The sequence below is a fragment of the Monodon monoceros genome, unplaced genomic scaffold (assembly GCF_005190385.1).
Source record: "Monodon monoceros isolate NGI ecotype Baffin Bay Population unplaced genomic scaffold, NGI_Narwhal_1 Super_Scaffold_18, whole genome shotgun sequence".
NCBI classification, from domain to species: domain Eukaryota; kingdom Metazoa; phylum Chordata; class Mammalia; order Artiodactyla; family Monodontidae; genus Monodon; species Monodon monoceros.
Genome location: NW_021703774.1, coordinates 57,550,456 through 57,566,533, shown reverse-complemented (window position 1 = coordinate 57,566,533; position 16,078 = coordinate 57,550,456). Strand labels below are relative to the sequence as shown.

Genomic DNA, 16,078 nt, shown 5'->3' with positions numbered 1-16,078 from the left:
TTAGTTTTCTGCCCCTTCTGCCACATCACATTCTTCTCCTGCACTGTCTGGTGTCCATAAAGTTGTCTCTAAGAAACTGCATGTTGAAGGCACTGTCTTTGCACGCCTCTCCTTCGTTCAGTGTATCAAGTTCTTCAGTGACCGCATCAAAAGCCATTTTAGCCAGTGTGCAGGCAAGTTCTGGGTTATTAAGGATCTCATAGTAAAATACAGAAAAGTTAAGAGCCAGCCCCAGGCAGATGGGGTGTGTGGGGTGCATCTCTTTCTTGCTTAAGCCTCTTGGTAAGCTCCTGGGGAATTATCTATCATTTATTTCTGATCATCACCACATGAAACTTCAGCAAGTCACCGGAAGTAATCTCCCTTCATTTTCAGATACAAAATCTTACTCTCTGGATTAGGTGCAATGGCTATTAAATGCTTGTCCAACAAATCCAGGACCGTGGCGCAGACGGACCTCAGTTTGGACTCCACCATCCCTCGACAGTTCTTAATCAGCTACAACTTCTGGTCAGAGGTGTAAGTTTTCTGTTGGATGTTCAAGATGACCCTCCAGGCGGCCCTGCAGCCCCTGACCACATTCGTGTAGGCCAGGGACAGGAGGTTGCGCTCCGGCTTGAACAGCACGGCGCCCCCAGTCCATCACGGCCTTCACTGCTGGTGACCATATCGTCATAGCGCTCGGCCAGCTCCGCCTTCTGGATCAGCTCTGTCTTCTCCATGGGGCGGGGGAGAGCAGAGCTAGGGCGAGCACCCACCCACCTGGATCAGGAGGGAGCTGAGGAGGGCCTTCACGTCTCAGTGGCGCGAGTCTCACCACTTTGATCTGCTTTGGCTTTAGCCGAGGACCCTCTGGTCTCAGCTCAGCCCACCCCACCCAGGTGCCTGCAGAGGGAAGGTCTGCCACTCCAATAGATAACTGGCTAAGGTCTCCGCTTTGCTAAATAACTGGGAAGCAGCATGAAATAAAGTAAAAATTTGGTCAGATCAACAAAACAAACAATTCTGGGTATTGCCACGAACTGGCTGTGTGAACTTGAGTAAGGCCTGTCTCTCTGAACTGCAGGTCCATCATCTGTAAAGCAGTAAAGTATCTGTAAAAGGGGAATTCTTTCTGTACTGTAAAGCCGTGGGTTTCTTTTTTTTTAAGTAAAAATAGATGACATAAAAGGAATAAAACACTTGGCAGATATAGTCACTCAATAAATAGTACCATGTAAAATACTATTAAGAAATGCTAATTTTAGATTTAGCTATTCAGAGATGATCAGTCAAAGCTGGCTATGACAGATGGCAACTAAGAATTGGCCTGGTCTTTAGAATGGACATAAATAATTGTTAGCAATGCCTCAATCCTAAAAAGGAGCCTATCAGCCTGGACAGGTGGGAAATTTCCAGGCTAGTGTCATGAAACCCATTCCTTGAGAAATAGATCCTGGATTGAGTGAAGGAAAATAAATAGGAAATGCTGCCCATAGCAAAGCACTAAGGCCCTCCAGAGGCTCTGGAGTAGGTAGATTACATTCTGGAAAATGAAGAAGAGCGGACACTTGACCTTCCCCTGAAATGGGTACCAAGATTTTACAGAGTTCCTAATTGTATAAATGCCACCACAGCAGTGGTTTACAAAATATGTTCTATGGAACACTACTTTCCAGAGATGTGAAAAGAATATCATAAATACGTTTGAAAACACTGCATAATATAGTTCTCTTCTTAAAGAATCTTAATGCAGGTTAGCATGTTAAAGGCTCTGAGAAGTCCTTCAGAGTAGAACTATGTTCCACCTCTGTCTAAGTTGGTATTTTCCCAGTCTACTTGATTATGGATACTTTTTGCCCTACAATACCATTCTCTGATATATCTCTAACAGTATGAAAATAATATATGCACAAGGTTATTCATTATGGTATAATTTTTAATAGCAAATATTGGGAACAATCTAAATATAAATGCACAGCATTTACCTTTTCTCCATAAACTATGTGTGCATAATTAATACTTACAGAGCCCTAGAGAAAATGACTCCCTCACTCCCTGGGGAGCATTCTAACCAACATATATTTGCCTTTCTGTGTGCTGTGTATACAATTTAAATTTCAGTCTCAGAAAAACTGCAAATTACAAAATGTGTGCCAAGGGCTCACTGTGTAGACAAGTATTTCTATAAGCATTGGTTCCCCTCTAATGAAAATAGTCCTGTTGATAAAAATAAGGAAAACATTTTGTGCAAGTATAAGTTTCTCCCAGCCTCCTACCCATATAAGCAGAAATGTAAGCTGTTTTCCTGTCATCTTTTACATCTATCTTCCAAACTTTGGTGCTGGCTTGGACATTCATTTTCCCTTTTGCAAGTAATCTTGTAAAAGTTCAAGGTAGGAAGAAATTGTATTGAGATTTGTTTTGCTGAGTGATTGGTTCCAAAAGAAATTTGGCTTTGCTTTTGTGGAGTTCAACATGATATAGTGTGAATGTTTCATAGCTCACTATTTTTAGGAATGTTTTTATTTGTTTAGGTGTTCTAAGAATATGAAGCAGAACCTCCCTGTCTTAGAATAGACTCATTGCAAATAAGCAGCCTCTCCAAAAATGTTGTAAATGTAAAAATTCCGAGGCAAATATGATACACTCCTAGTCTGCTCTGTTTCTGGAGACTTAACAGAATCAAAGAAAGTCCTGACAAGGCAAAATAAACTATAAAGTTTATGAGAGGTGGGAGCAAGGAAGAGAATAGAGACAATACGAGGACAAACCATGTAAAAGGGGGTCTTTTCAAAAGCTTGACAGCGTACTCTTTTGGTGAGGCTGAAGGGAAGCATTCACTTCCCTACATTGCTGGTGTGGATGTGAAACAGTATCCCACTTATAGAAAGGAATTCAGCAATATCTAGCAAAACTACACATGCATTTATTCTTTGACCAAGCAATCCAATTTCTAGGAATTTGTGGTGAAGATACACTCCAACAATATAAATATATATATGCACAAGATTATTCATTATACTCTAATTTTAGTAACAAAATATTGGGAACAATCTAAATGGACAAAATAGGAGACATTGAATAAACTATGGACCCTCTATACAGTGGAGTGCTATTCAACTACATTGTTAATTTTAAAAAATCAAGGTGCTTATTTTAAAATAAACAGATGCATACCTTATTTATCTTATTTCCCTTTTTTAATACTAAAGGAAGCGTACTATATACTCCTTGAGTATGCTACCTTTAGTATAAAAATAGGGAATTTAAGTAACTATGTATGCATCTGCTTATTTTGCAATAATAAGCACAAGAAGGATAAATCAGAAATTAATGAATTTGATTTTCTCCTGGTGTTAGGGAATAGGGTGGAAGAGAATGCGGCTTCTTTGGCTATATAACTATATATTGTTTTGACTTTTGAGCTATATTCGTGTTTACACATTAAAATAAAAATAAAAAATAAAAATAAACTAACATGAGTAGAAAAAACAAAAACGTAAAATTGAATGCAAGCAGGAAATAATTGACCCTAACGGTATTGACAACATAAACTCAGAGGAGAAAAAAAAGAGCCAATCCAAGTACCAGTGGAGCATTCTACTCTAACTGTACATGCTCAGCAGATATATACTAAGGACAAAAAGAAATGCAAAAAATTTCTTGAACTTTAGCTTGTAGGGTTTTATTGGTAGTGAAATTGATATACTAATCCTGAAATTGTTTTTCATGTGTTATAGGATTGAGTAAATGAATAAATATATTGACGTTATTGGGAACTAAGATCATCAGTATGGGAAAAGGGAAATTAAAATATGGATTTGACAACCCTTATATGGTGAGATATCCATATAAGCTCATTACTTAATAAAATATATCTCCTAGCTCTGTCTGACAGGGCCTAGATTCAGTGGCAATCCTAGTAGAAATATGCACACCTATTGTCAGAACTTAATTTCTCATTACTATTCTCCACTAAAAGGATCAAGGTCTCCTTGGGGAAATGACTGACCCCAGGTCTGGAGCAGGAAAAGCACAAAGTGAGCCTGGAATTTCTTGCTGTGCCAGAAGTAAGCAAATGCTCAAAAACTTATGGGAACATATCTAAAGGACATATGAGGCAGCTTGAAATAATCCTCACTGGCCAAATATGGGGCAATTGTAACATGAGAAAGAATATTGAGAATAATGAATTATAACATGTTGATTACAAAAGAATCCATGAGCCCATAGAGAAAGAAGGAAGATGAAGCCCTTGTTTACAGAAGAATATCAAAATAAATAAAGAGGAAGTGACAGAACAGGAGAAAAATTGTTTTCCAAACAATGATTGTAATAGTCAGTTCAGGCAAGTATTATTTTTAAGCATTTTGAATACATATCAAAAACTTTTTTTCATAAAAAATAGGTTATGCTACATACCAGGGTTTTTTTGTTTGGTTTTTTTTTTTTTTTTTTTTTTTGATGAGGAACCTTATTGTTATATCTATTGATAGATCCGGTTGACCACATTTTCAACTATTGATTGACAATCAGACATTATGTGCCTCTTGATGTGATACAGTAGGAAATATACAGCATCATGTACGAAATATCCTTGCCTAAATAAATGAACCTGAATCTAGAGCAAGCGTCTAAATCTGTCAGTTTATAGGAAATACAATCCCATACTCATTAAAATGATAAAACTTGGTAAGTCTGACCTTAGCAAGTTTGGTGAAGATGTGGATCATTGGAAATTCACACCTAGCTGGTGGGAGTGCAAATGGCTCAAGCAGTTTGAATTTGACAGTACTTAAATGATGGGAAAAAAATCACCTTCTTTCAGGCAAGTGTTATTAATGGATGTATAATACTACTATTGGGTAAAGATGGTTGGAGAACAAGGTATTTATACAGTTTCACAGTAACACCCTAAAGATAACTTATTCATTACAAGTGGGTAAAAGTGCCTTTACAATGGAGAAATCTGACAGATACCACCTTAATCTAGTGATCAAACTTAATGTCACCAATAATGTATCGAATTGAATCACATGTTTCTTAATATGATAACAAGTATCATACTAAGGAAGGATACAAATCATCAATGTGGTATTCTTCTGTGTTGAGCAGTACCCAAGGTAAAGGAAAGCTTTAGTACTTACTTTCCAGGGTTGTTGGTTTTAATCCATTTTGAGGATCTTAGATTCTGTATTTTCTTGTCAGTCCAGTAATTAATTTAAGAAAATGGCTTTTATATTTTATTCAATATCTTGGCTGTTTTAATGTGGAGAGTCTTTCAAGGTTCCTAACTCATCAAATGGCCAGGAATGGAAAACAGCATGGTTTCTTTTGAAAATGTCTAACTCTGCACTTACTTATGTGTGTCACTTAGATTAATAGAGCCCTTTTGCCTAGTAATGTGGTACCATGTGGGAAGAGCTATAAAAAATGTTTATGCCCTTTTATTCAATAATATGGCTCTTGAGAATTTATTCTAAGGAAATAATTTAACAGTAACAAAACACTTAGCACAAAACATAATTTGATTTGGACACCCAAATACTGGAAACAACCTAAATGTCCATGGGGAAAATCATTTACTCTGCAACCACTAAAATACTCATTATGAAGATTGTGGTAACATGGAAGATGGTTCTGATGCTAAATTTTAAAAGTGAACATAAAATTTGCATACATGTCGATTGCAAATTCTAGAAAAATGTATGCATATAATAAAACAGTACACAAAAGATACTTGTGTTAGATTGGTGGAATTATCTTTGATTTTGCTGTTTTAATTTTTTCTTTAACATTTGATGCATCATTTTAATTTTAATATGCAAAAGAATCTGCCACTCGTCTTTGTCACTTCAAGATGAAAAGAGACATGTTTGACTATTCTGTTCTTACTGGAGTCTTGACAGTTTCCTGACATGTAAAATGGGCATACGAATCCCAGTTTAGATGAGATAATATTAAAGAATCTAGCCCAGTAATTGGCACGTAGAAGCTAGTTAATAAACGGTCATTGAGGTTTTTCTCTCATACTTAATCATGGTCAGGTGAGGGGTGGGAGGGATCAGTGCCCCCCTAGAGGTTCAGTGTTGAGGTGGTAGCATCAATCCCTGCGAGAGAAGATCTTGGGAAGGATGGTGGTTCCAGAGCAGACAGCAAGGTGAGAATTCAGGAGCAGATACCTATGTAAGAAATAACTGTTTACCAACTTCTTCCCATGCAAGGTACCCCTTTCCACTGTACTTTGCTTACTCTTACAGGAATGAAGGCAGAGGAAAGGAAGCCAAGTTTACTCTTAGCTATTCACCATGCTGTTTAATCTGCCTCAGTCTTTCTTGTCAGCTCAAACTGGAATGTAGGTCTGAGTTTAAGTCCCTGTTTGGCCACTTAAAATGTGACCCTGGGCAAGACACTTGTGTTCTCTGAAACTCAGTTTCTTCATTTTTAAAATGGGGATATTAATCCACACCCCACTTGTCTTTCAAGTGTTTTGTAAGGTCTCTAATCTAAACATAGACAAGTTTTTATTATCATTATGTTGGTAAACTATTTTGAGATATGATACCAGAAGTGTTTGGTTTAGCTCCACTGGCATGTTTCAGTTCAGAATATGGAATTAAAAGGCTTTATCCTCAAAAATGACTTCCATCCTACTTTTATATCCCCATTCTCTACCACCAAGCCCTCAGGAAATGGAAAATTTTCATGGTTAAAAATAAATCTTGTGCTTCCCTGGTGGCGCGGTGGTTGGGAGTCCGCCTGCCGATGCAGGGGACGCGGGTTCGTGTCCCGGTCCGGGAGGATCCCACGTGCTGCGGAGCGGCTGGGCCCGTGAGCCATGGACGCTGAGCCTGTGCGTCCGGAGCCTGTTGCTCCGCAACGGGAGAGGTCACCACGGTGAGAGGCCCGTGTACCGCACAAAAATAAATAAATAAATAAAAATAACTCTTGTTGAGTGTTTGACATCCATGTGTTCAAACCATATATTGAAAAACTGGATATATTTCTGTTGCCTATATAGAAATTGGGGACATATTGTTGAAGAGAGAGAGGACAACACATTTATCAGCAAATATTGCATCTTTTACAGAATGTCCCAGACAGTAGACAATCCCCAGGGATTGGTGTCTACAAAGAGTATTAAGATGTGGATGAATGAGGCAGTCAAAATGGAGCTCCTACAAGTTTGCATGAGGACAGGTGGATGGTCCAAATGAAAAGATAGGAGGTTGTGAAAAATTGGTGGGTGTAAAAATTGTTACAACGTATTCTGGAGGAAATTTTGTCAATAGTTATCAGCCTTTAACCCAATGACCCAGCAATGCCATTTCTTTCTTCAGAAATATCCATGTAACTCCCTCTTGCGAGAGCACTGGAATCACAACTAACTGCAGAACAATCATTGACAGGAAGACACTGGAACTCACCAAAAAAGATACCCCACATCCAAAGACAAAGGAGAGGCCACAATGAGATGGTAGGAGGGGCGCAATCACAATAAAATCAAATCCCATAACTGCTAGGTGGGTGACTCACAAACTGGAGAACACTTATACCACAGAAGTCCACCCACTGGAGTGAAGGTTCTGAGCCCCATGTCAGGCTTCCCAACCTGGGAGTCCGGCAACGGGAGGAGGAATTCCTAGAGAATCAGACTTTGAAGGCTAATGAGATTTGACTGCAGGACTTTGACAGGACTGGGGGAAACGGAGACTCCACTCTTGGCAGCACACACAAAGTAGTGTGCGCATCGGGACCCAGGGGAAGGAGCAGTGACCCCAGGGGAGACTGAACCAGACCTACCTGCTAGTGTTGGAGGGTATCCTGCAGAGGCAGGGGGTGGCTGTGGCTCACCGTGAGGACAAGGACACTGGTGGCAGAAGTTCTGGAAAGTACTCCTTTGCATGAGCCCTCCCAGAGTCTGCCATTAGCCCCACCAAAGAGCCGGGTAGGCTCCACTGTTGGGTCGCCTCAGCCAAACAACAAACAGGGAGGGGACACAGCCCCATCTATCAGCAGACAAGTGGATTAAAGTTTTACTGAGCTCTGCCCACCAGAGCAACACCCAGCTCTACCCACCACCAGTCCCTCCCATCAGTGCACAATCCTCTTGGATAGCCTCATCCACCAGAGGGCAGACAGCAGAAGCAAGAAGAGCTACAGTCCTGCAGCCTGTGGAACAAAAAACACATTCACAGAAAGATAAACAAGATGAAAAGGCAGAGGGCTATGTACCTGATGAAGGAACAAGATAAAACCCCAGAAAAACAACTAAATGAAGTGGAGATAGGCAACCTTCCAGAAAAAGAATTCAGAATAATGATAGTGAAGATGATACAGGACCTCAAAAAAGAATGGAGGCAAAGATCGAGAAGATGCAAGAAATGTTTAACAAACACCTAGAAGAATTCAAGAACAAACACCTAGAAGAATTCAAGAACAAACAAACAGAGATAAATAATACAATAACTGAAATGAAAAATACACTAGAAGGAATCAATAGCAGAATAACTGAGGCAGAAGAATGGATAAGTGACCTGGAAGACAGAATGGTGGAATTCACTGCCGCAGAACAGAATAAAGAAAAAATAATGAAAAGAAACGAAGACAGCCTAAGAGAACTCTGGGACAACATTAAACATAACAACATTCGCATTATAGGGGTCCCAGAAGGAAAAGAGAGAGAGAAAGGACCAGAGAAAATATTTGAAGAGATTAGAGTCGAAAAATTCCCTAACATGGGAAAGGAAATAGCCACCCAGTCCAGGAAATGCAGAGAGTCCCAGGCAGTATAAACCCAAGGAGAAACACACCGAGACACATAGTAATCAAATTGACAAAAATTAAAGACAAAGAAAAATTATTGAAAGCAACAAGGGAAAAATGACAAATAACATACAAGGGAACTCCCATATGGTTAACAGCTGATTTCTCAGCAGAAACTCTACAAGACAGAAGGGAGTGGCATGACATATTTAAAGTGATGAAATGAAAGAACCTACAATGAAGATTACTCTCCCTGGCAAGGATCTTATTCAGATTCGATGGAGAAATCAAAAGCTTTACAGATAAGCAAAAGCTACGAGAATTCAGCACCACCAAACCAGCTCTACAACAAATGCTAAAGGATCTTCTCTAAGTGTGAAACACAAGAGGAGAAAAGGACCTACAAAAACAAACCCAAAACAATTAAGAAAATGGTCACAGGAACATACATATCCATAATTATCTTAAATGTGGATGGATTAAATGGTCCAACCAAAAGACACAGGCCTGCTGAATGGATACAAAAACAAGACCCATATACATGCTATCTACAAGAGACCCACTTCAGACCTAGGGACACATACAGACTGAAAGCGAAGGGATGGAAAAAGATATTCCATGCAAATGGAAATCAAAAGAAAACTGGAGTAGCAATACTCATATCAGAAAAATTAGACTTTAAAATAGACTATTACAAGAGACAAAGGACACTACATAAAGGATCAATCCAAGAAGAAGATATAACAATTGTAAATATATATGCACCCAACATAGGAGCACCTCAATACATAAGGCAGCTGCTAGCAGCTATAAAAGAGGAAATCTACAGTAACACAATAATAGTGGGGGACTTTAACACCTCACTTACACCAATGGACAGATCATCCAGACAGAAAATTAATAGGGAAACACAAGCTTTAAATGACACAATAGACCAGATAGATTTAACTGATATTTATAGGACATTCCATTCAAAAACAGCAGAATACACTTTCTTCTCAAGTACTCATGGAACATTTTCCAGGATAGATCATATCTTGGGTCACAAATCAAGCCTTGGTAAATTTAAGAAAATTGAAATCGTATCAAGTATCTTCTCCGACCACAATGCTATGAGACTAGATATCAATTACAGGAAAAAAATCTGTAAAAAATACAAACACATGGAGGCTAAACAATGCATTACTAAATAACCAAGAGATCACTGAAGAAATCAAAGAGGAAATTTAAAAATACCTAGAGAAAAATGCCAACAAAAACACGATGATCCAAAAACCTATGGGATTCAGCAAAAGCAGTTCTAAGAGGGAAGTTTATAGCAAGACAAGCCTACCTCAAGAAACAAGAAAAATTTCAAATAAACAATCTTACCTTACACCTAAAGGAAGTAGAGAAAGAAGAACAAACAAAACCCAAAGTTAGTAGAAGGAAAGAAAGCATGAAGATCAGAAGAGAAATAAATGAAATAGAAACAAAGAAAACAATAGCAAAGATAAATAAAACTAAAAGCTGGTTCTTTGGGAAGATAAACAAATTGATAAACCATTAGCCACACTCATCAAGAAAAAGCGGGAGAGGACTCAAATCAATAAAAGCAGAAATGAAAATGGAGAAGTTACAACAGACACAGCAGAAATACGAAGCATCCTAAGAGACTACTACAAGCAACTGTATGCCAATAAAATGGACAACCTGGAAGAAATAGATAAATTCTGAGAAAGGTATAACATTCCAAGACTGAACCAGCAAGATATACAAAGTATGAACAGACCAATCACAAGTAATGAAATTGAAACTGTGATTAAAAATCTTCCAACAAACTAAAGTCCAGGACTGGATGGCTTCACGGGTGAACTCTATCAAACATTTAGAGAAGAGCTAACACCCATTCTTCTCAAACTCTTCCAAAAATTGCAGAGGAAGGAACACTCCCAAACTCATTCTATGAGGCCACCGTCACCCTGATACCAAAACCAGACAAAGATACTAGAAAAAAAGAAAATTACAGACCAATATCACTGATGAATATAGTTGCAGAAAAGCTCAACAAAATACAAGCAAACAGAATCCAACAACACATTAAAAGGATCATACACCATGATCAAGTGGGATTTATCCCAGGGATGCAAGGATTCTTCAATATACGCAAACCAATCAATGTGATACACCATATTAACAAATTGAAGAATAGAAAACATGATCATCTCAATAGATGCAGCAAAGGATTTTGACAAAATTCAACACCCATTTATGGTAAAAAATCTCCAGAAAGTTGGCATAGAGGGATCCTACCTCAACATAGTAAAGGCCATATACAACAAACACACAGCAAACATCATTCTCAATAGTGAAAAACTGAAACCATTTCCTCTAAGATCAGGAACAAGACAAGGATGTCCACTCTCACCACTATTATTCAACATAGTTTTGGAAGTCCTAGCTATGGCAATCAGAGAAGGAAAAGAAATAAAAGGAGGAATACAAATTGGAAAAGAAGACGTAAAACTGTCACTGTTTGCAGATGTCATCAGACCATACACAGAGAATCCTAAATGCCACCAGAAAACTACTAGAGCTAATCAATGAATTTGGTAGAGTTGCAGAATACAAAAGTAATGCACAGAAATCTCTTGCATTCCTATACACGAATGGTGAAAAATCTGAAAGAGAAATTAAGGAAACACTCCCATTTACCATTGCAACAAAAAGAATAAAATACCTAGGAATAAACCTACCTAGGGAGAAAAAAGACCTGTATGCAGAAAACTATAAGCCACTGATGAAAGAAATTAAAGATGATACAAGCAAATGGAGAGAAATACCATGTTCTTGGATTGGAAGAATCAATACTGTGAAAATGACTATACTACCCAAAGCAATCTACAGATTCAATGCAATCCCTATCAAATTACCAATGGCATTTTTTACAGAACTAAAACAAAAAATCTTAAAAGTTGTATGGAGACACAAAATACCCTGAATAGCCAAAGCAGTCTTGAGGGAAAAAAACAGAGCTGGAGGAATCAGACTCCTGGACTTCAGACTATACTACAAAGCTACAGTAATCAAGACAGTATGGTACTGACACAAAAACAGAAATATAGATCAATGGAACAGGATAGAAAGCCGAGAGATAAACCCACGCACCTATGGAGATAAACCCACGCACCTATGGTCAACTAATCTATGACAAAGGAGGCAAGGACATACAGTGGAGAAAAGTCTGTCTCTTCAATCAGTGGTGCTGAGAAAACTGGCCAGCTACATGTAAAAGAATGAAATTAGAACACTCCCTAACACCATACACAAAAATAAGCGCAAAATGGATTAGAGACCTAAATGTAAGACCAGACAGTATAAAACTCTTAGAGGAAAACATAGGAAGAACACTCTTTGACATAAATCACAGCAAGATCTTTTTTGAACCACCTCCTAGAGTAATGGAAATAAAAACAAAAATAAACAAATGGGACCTAATGAAACTTCAAAGCTTTCGCACAGCGAAGGAAACCATAAACAAGATGAAAAGACGACCCTCAGTCTGGGAGAAAATATTTGCAAACGAATCAACGGACAAAGGATTAATCTCCAAAATATATAAACAGCTCATGCAGCTCAATATTAAAAAAAACAAACAACACAATCAAAAATGGGCAGAAGACCTAAATAGACATTTCTTCAAAGAAGACATACAGATGACCAAGAAGCACATGAAAAGCTGCTCAACATCACTAATTATTAAAGAAATGCAAATCAAACCTACAATGAGGTATCACCTTACACCAGTTAGAATGGGCATCATCAGAAAATCTACAAACAACAAATGCTGCAGAGGATGTGGAGAAAAGGGAACCCTCTTGCACTGTTCGTGGGAATGTAAATTGATACAGCACTATGGAGAACAGTATGGATGTTCCTTAAAAAACTAAAAATAGAATTACCATATGACCCAGCAATCCCACTACTTGGCATATACCCAGAGAAAACCATAATTCAAAAAGACACATGCACCCCAATGTTCATTGCAGCACTATTTGCAATAGCCAGAACATGAAAGCAATCTAAATGCCCATCAACAGATGAATTGATAAAGAAGATATGGTACATATATACAATGGAATATTACTCTGCCATAAAAAGGAATGAAACTGAGTCATTTGTAGAGACATGGATGGATCTAGAGACTGTTATACAGAGTGAAGGAAGTCAGAAAGAGAAAAACAAATATCATATATTAAGGCATATATGTGGAACCTAGATAAATGGTACAGCTGAACAGGTTTGCAGTGCAGAAATAGAGACACAGATGTAGAGATCAAATATATGACACCAAGGGGGGAAAGTGTCCAGGGGAAGTGGTGGTGTGATGAATTGGGAGATTGGGATTAACATATATACACTTACATTTATAAAATGGGTAACTAATAAGAACCTGCTGTATAAAAAAAAATAAAATTTAAAACTTCCAAACAATAAAAAAGATATACATATAAAAATTTGCTCATTGCAGTACTATTAGTAACGGCAAAAAGAGAAAATCAGAAACAACCTAAACTATGGTACATATAGATCATCAAAATGCTATACCACCACTAAGAATGTTAATATAGACATACAATTTGGTGAACTTGGCTTAGGTCTTAAGCAACTGACTTCTTAACATTGCACCTAGAACTGGACTTACCCACTTCATCTCTGACCTCACATGTCAAACACAAGTCTTCTCCTGCAAGGACAACACCTTATACCACATATCACGGAGTAGGACACAAGTTCTCTGTGGGCAAGCAGATCCCAAAGAGAAGGGAGGGAGGGACTGAAACACTGTGGGATCAACTCCTTCTCCTGATCTCTCCAGTGTAAAGAGGTGGACAGCTGCTGAAAGAATTACTCCAGTGAACCTCTCATCATAATAATACAATAGCCTTTTGCCTGTATCTCTAGTGTAGCCCTCATTTCATGCCCTTTCAAGAATAATATCCATTTCATCTATTTTCTACAGCAATTAGCACAGTGGCTGATACAAGGAAAAAAGGTTCCATAACAGCTGGGTGAATTAACTAATAAAAACCATTGAAGATGGGAATAGCAGGCCTCATAGAAAGAAAACTATAGCCAAATATTGACATCATCCTGAAAGCAGATTTAGTATATGCAAATAGCATGTATTTAGAATGTGGGTTTTATGGTCAGTAAGAAAACATCTTTGTATTATCTTACCCAACCACATTATCAGTTCCACATGTCACTGAACCTTTTTTTCTTTCTTCTTTTTTTTTTTGCTGTATGCAATCTTTCTGTTCTTCAGATTCAGTAATGCTTATTTAGCTAACTTGAAGTTCAATAATTCTATTTGGTCATCGCCAGTCTACTGTTAAGTCCACCCAGTGAATTTAAAAATTTTAGACATTCTATTTTTTAGTTCTAGAATTTCCACACTTTTTTGTAGTTTCCATTTCTCTACTGAGATTTCCTATTTGTTCATTAATTATGACCATATTTTCATTTACATTTTTGAGCATAATTATAATAGCTGATCTAAAATCTTTGTCTCAGTTTCCAACACCTGAGTTATTTTGGGGTCAGTCTCTATTACATTGCCTTTTTTAAAAGTGTGGGTCACATTTTCTTGTTTATTTATATGTATAATAATTTTTTTGTTGCCACCTGGACATTTTGAACTGCTCATTGTGGAGATGCTGGATTCCCTGAAGATTATGGAATATTTTTTCTACCAGGCAGGTAACTCAACTGAACTCAAACTCTAAACTCTAACTCCTTCATAACGGACAGCAGCAGAAATCCTTGTTCAATTCTTTGAGCCTTAGCCATATGCTTGACCTCTACCATCCACACAGCAGTTCATGAGCAGCTAGAGATTTGGGCACATTATATACAGAATTTGGGACTCCCTTTCTCTGGAGTTCTCCTTTTCTAGATTTTTTCCCTCTAGCTGCTATGGTTGCCCTGAACTTTGCCTTCTGATTCTTCAGGTCAGTAAGATTTTGGATTTTCTATCTAAGTTTTAGCCTTGTCTGAGGCAAAAATTTGACAAAAATGGGAAAAATTTTCATCTTGGTGCTATTCCCTTCTTCCAAGTGTAGATGACCCCCCTCCCCAATGTCTACCTCCTTTGGGTTGCTCTCTGGAGTCCAGAGTTTATGGTTGTTTTCTCTTGGAGAGTTGGTTTGTTAGGGACTACTTCCCTGTAGCTGGAAGTTGGAATCTTCCAGATATAATTGGCCTTTGAACAGCATTCTTCTCTGGAAAGGACTTTTAGCTACTTCCTGTGTACCTCCTTATTTTCCATTTTTCTGAGCCATAATCTTTTTATTTCCTTACTTCTTAGTCAGGTACTTTTTCTGCTTGAAGATTCAGTGATTGTTATCATGTCCTCCATATTGTTAAATATAATACCCCCCTTGTATTTATAAAAAGGAATATATAGTGTTGTTTATTAGTGAAAATGATATAATAAAAAAAAGTACAGGTCTTTGCAGCCAGGGAATCAAGGTTAACATCTCAGATTCTCACTTATTAGCTGAATGACCTTGACAAACTCATTTATTCTGGACAAAAAACAGTTTTCTAATTTGTAGAATAAAGTTAATAACACCTATTTTACAGATTGCTGTGAGGACAAGAAATAGCTAACATAGCCCGGCCTGGTATCTGGCACAGAATAGGTGCTCAAAAAATAGTAGCAATAGCATTTTTAAAAATAGGGTTTATTTTTAGAGCAGTTTTAGGTTCATAGGAAATTTGAGCAGCATGTACAGAGCTCCCATATAACTCCTTACCCCTCCCCATGCATAGCCTACCCCATTATCCACAGGCCTCACCACTCTGGGGTACATATGTTACAACTGATGACCCTGCATTGACACATCATTATTACCCAAAGTCCATAATTTACCTTAGAGTTTGCTCTTGGTGTCATACATTCTATGGGTTTGGATAAATTTTTAATGAGAATGGACTTGAGGATACAGGGACGGGGAAGGGTAAGCTGCGACAAAGTGAGAAAGTGGCATGGACATATATACACTACCAAACGTAAAATAGATAGCTAGTGGGAAGCAGCCGCATAACACAGGGAGATCAGCTCGGTGCTCTGTGACCACCTAGAGGGGTGGGATAGGGAGGGTGGGAGGGAGGGAGACACAAGAGGGAAGAGATATGGGGACATATGTATATGTGTAACTGATTCACTTTGTTATATTACAGAAACTAACACACCATTGTAAAGCAATTATACTCCAATAAAGATGTTAAACATTTTTTTTAAATTTCTAATGATATATATCCACCTTTGTAGTATTATACACAA

At 38.0% G+C, this 16,078-nt stretch overlaps 1 pseudogene; it reads right to left on the bottom strand.

Moving 5' to 3' along the window:
• On the bottom strand, window positions 1-722 carry LOC114899500 (annotated as a pseudogene).
• Between the last annotated feature and the right edge of the window lie 15,356 nt (window positions 723-16,078).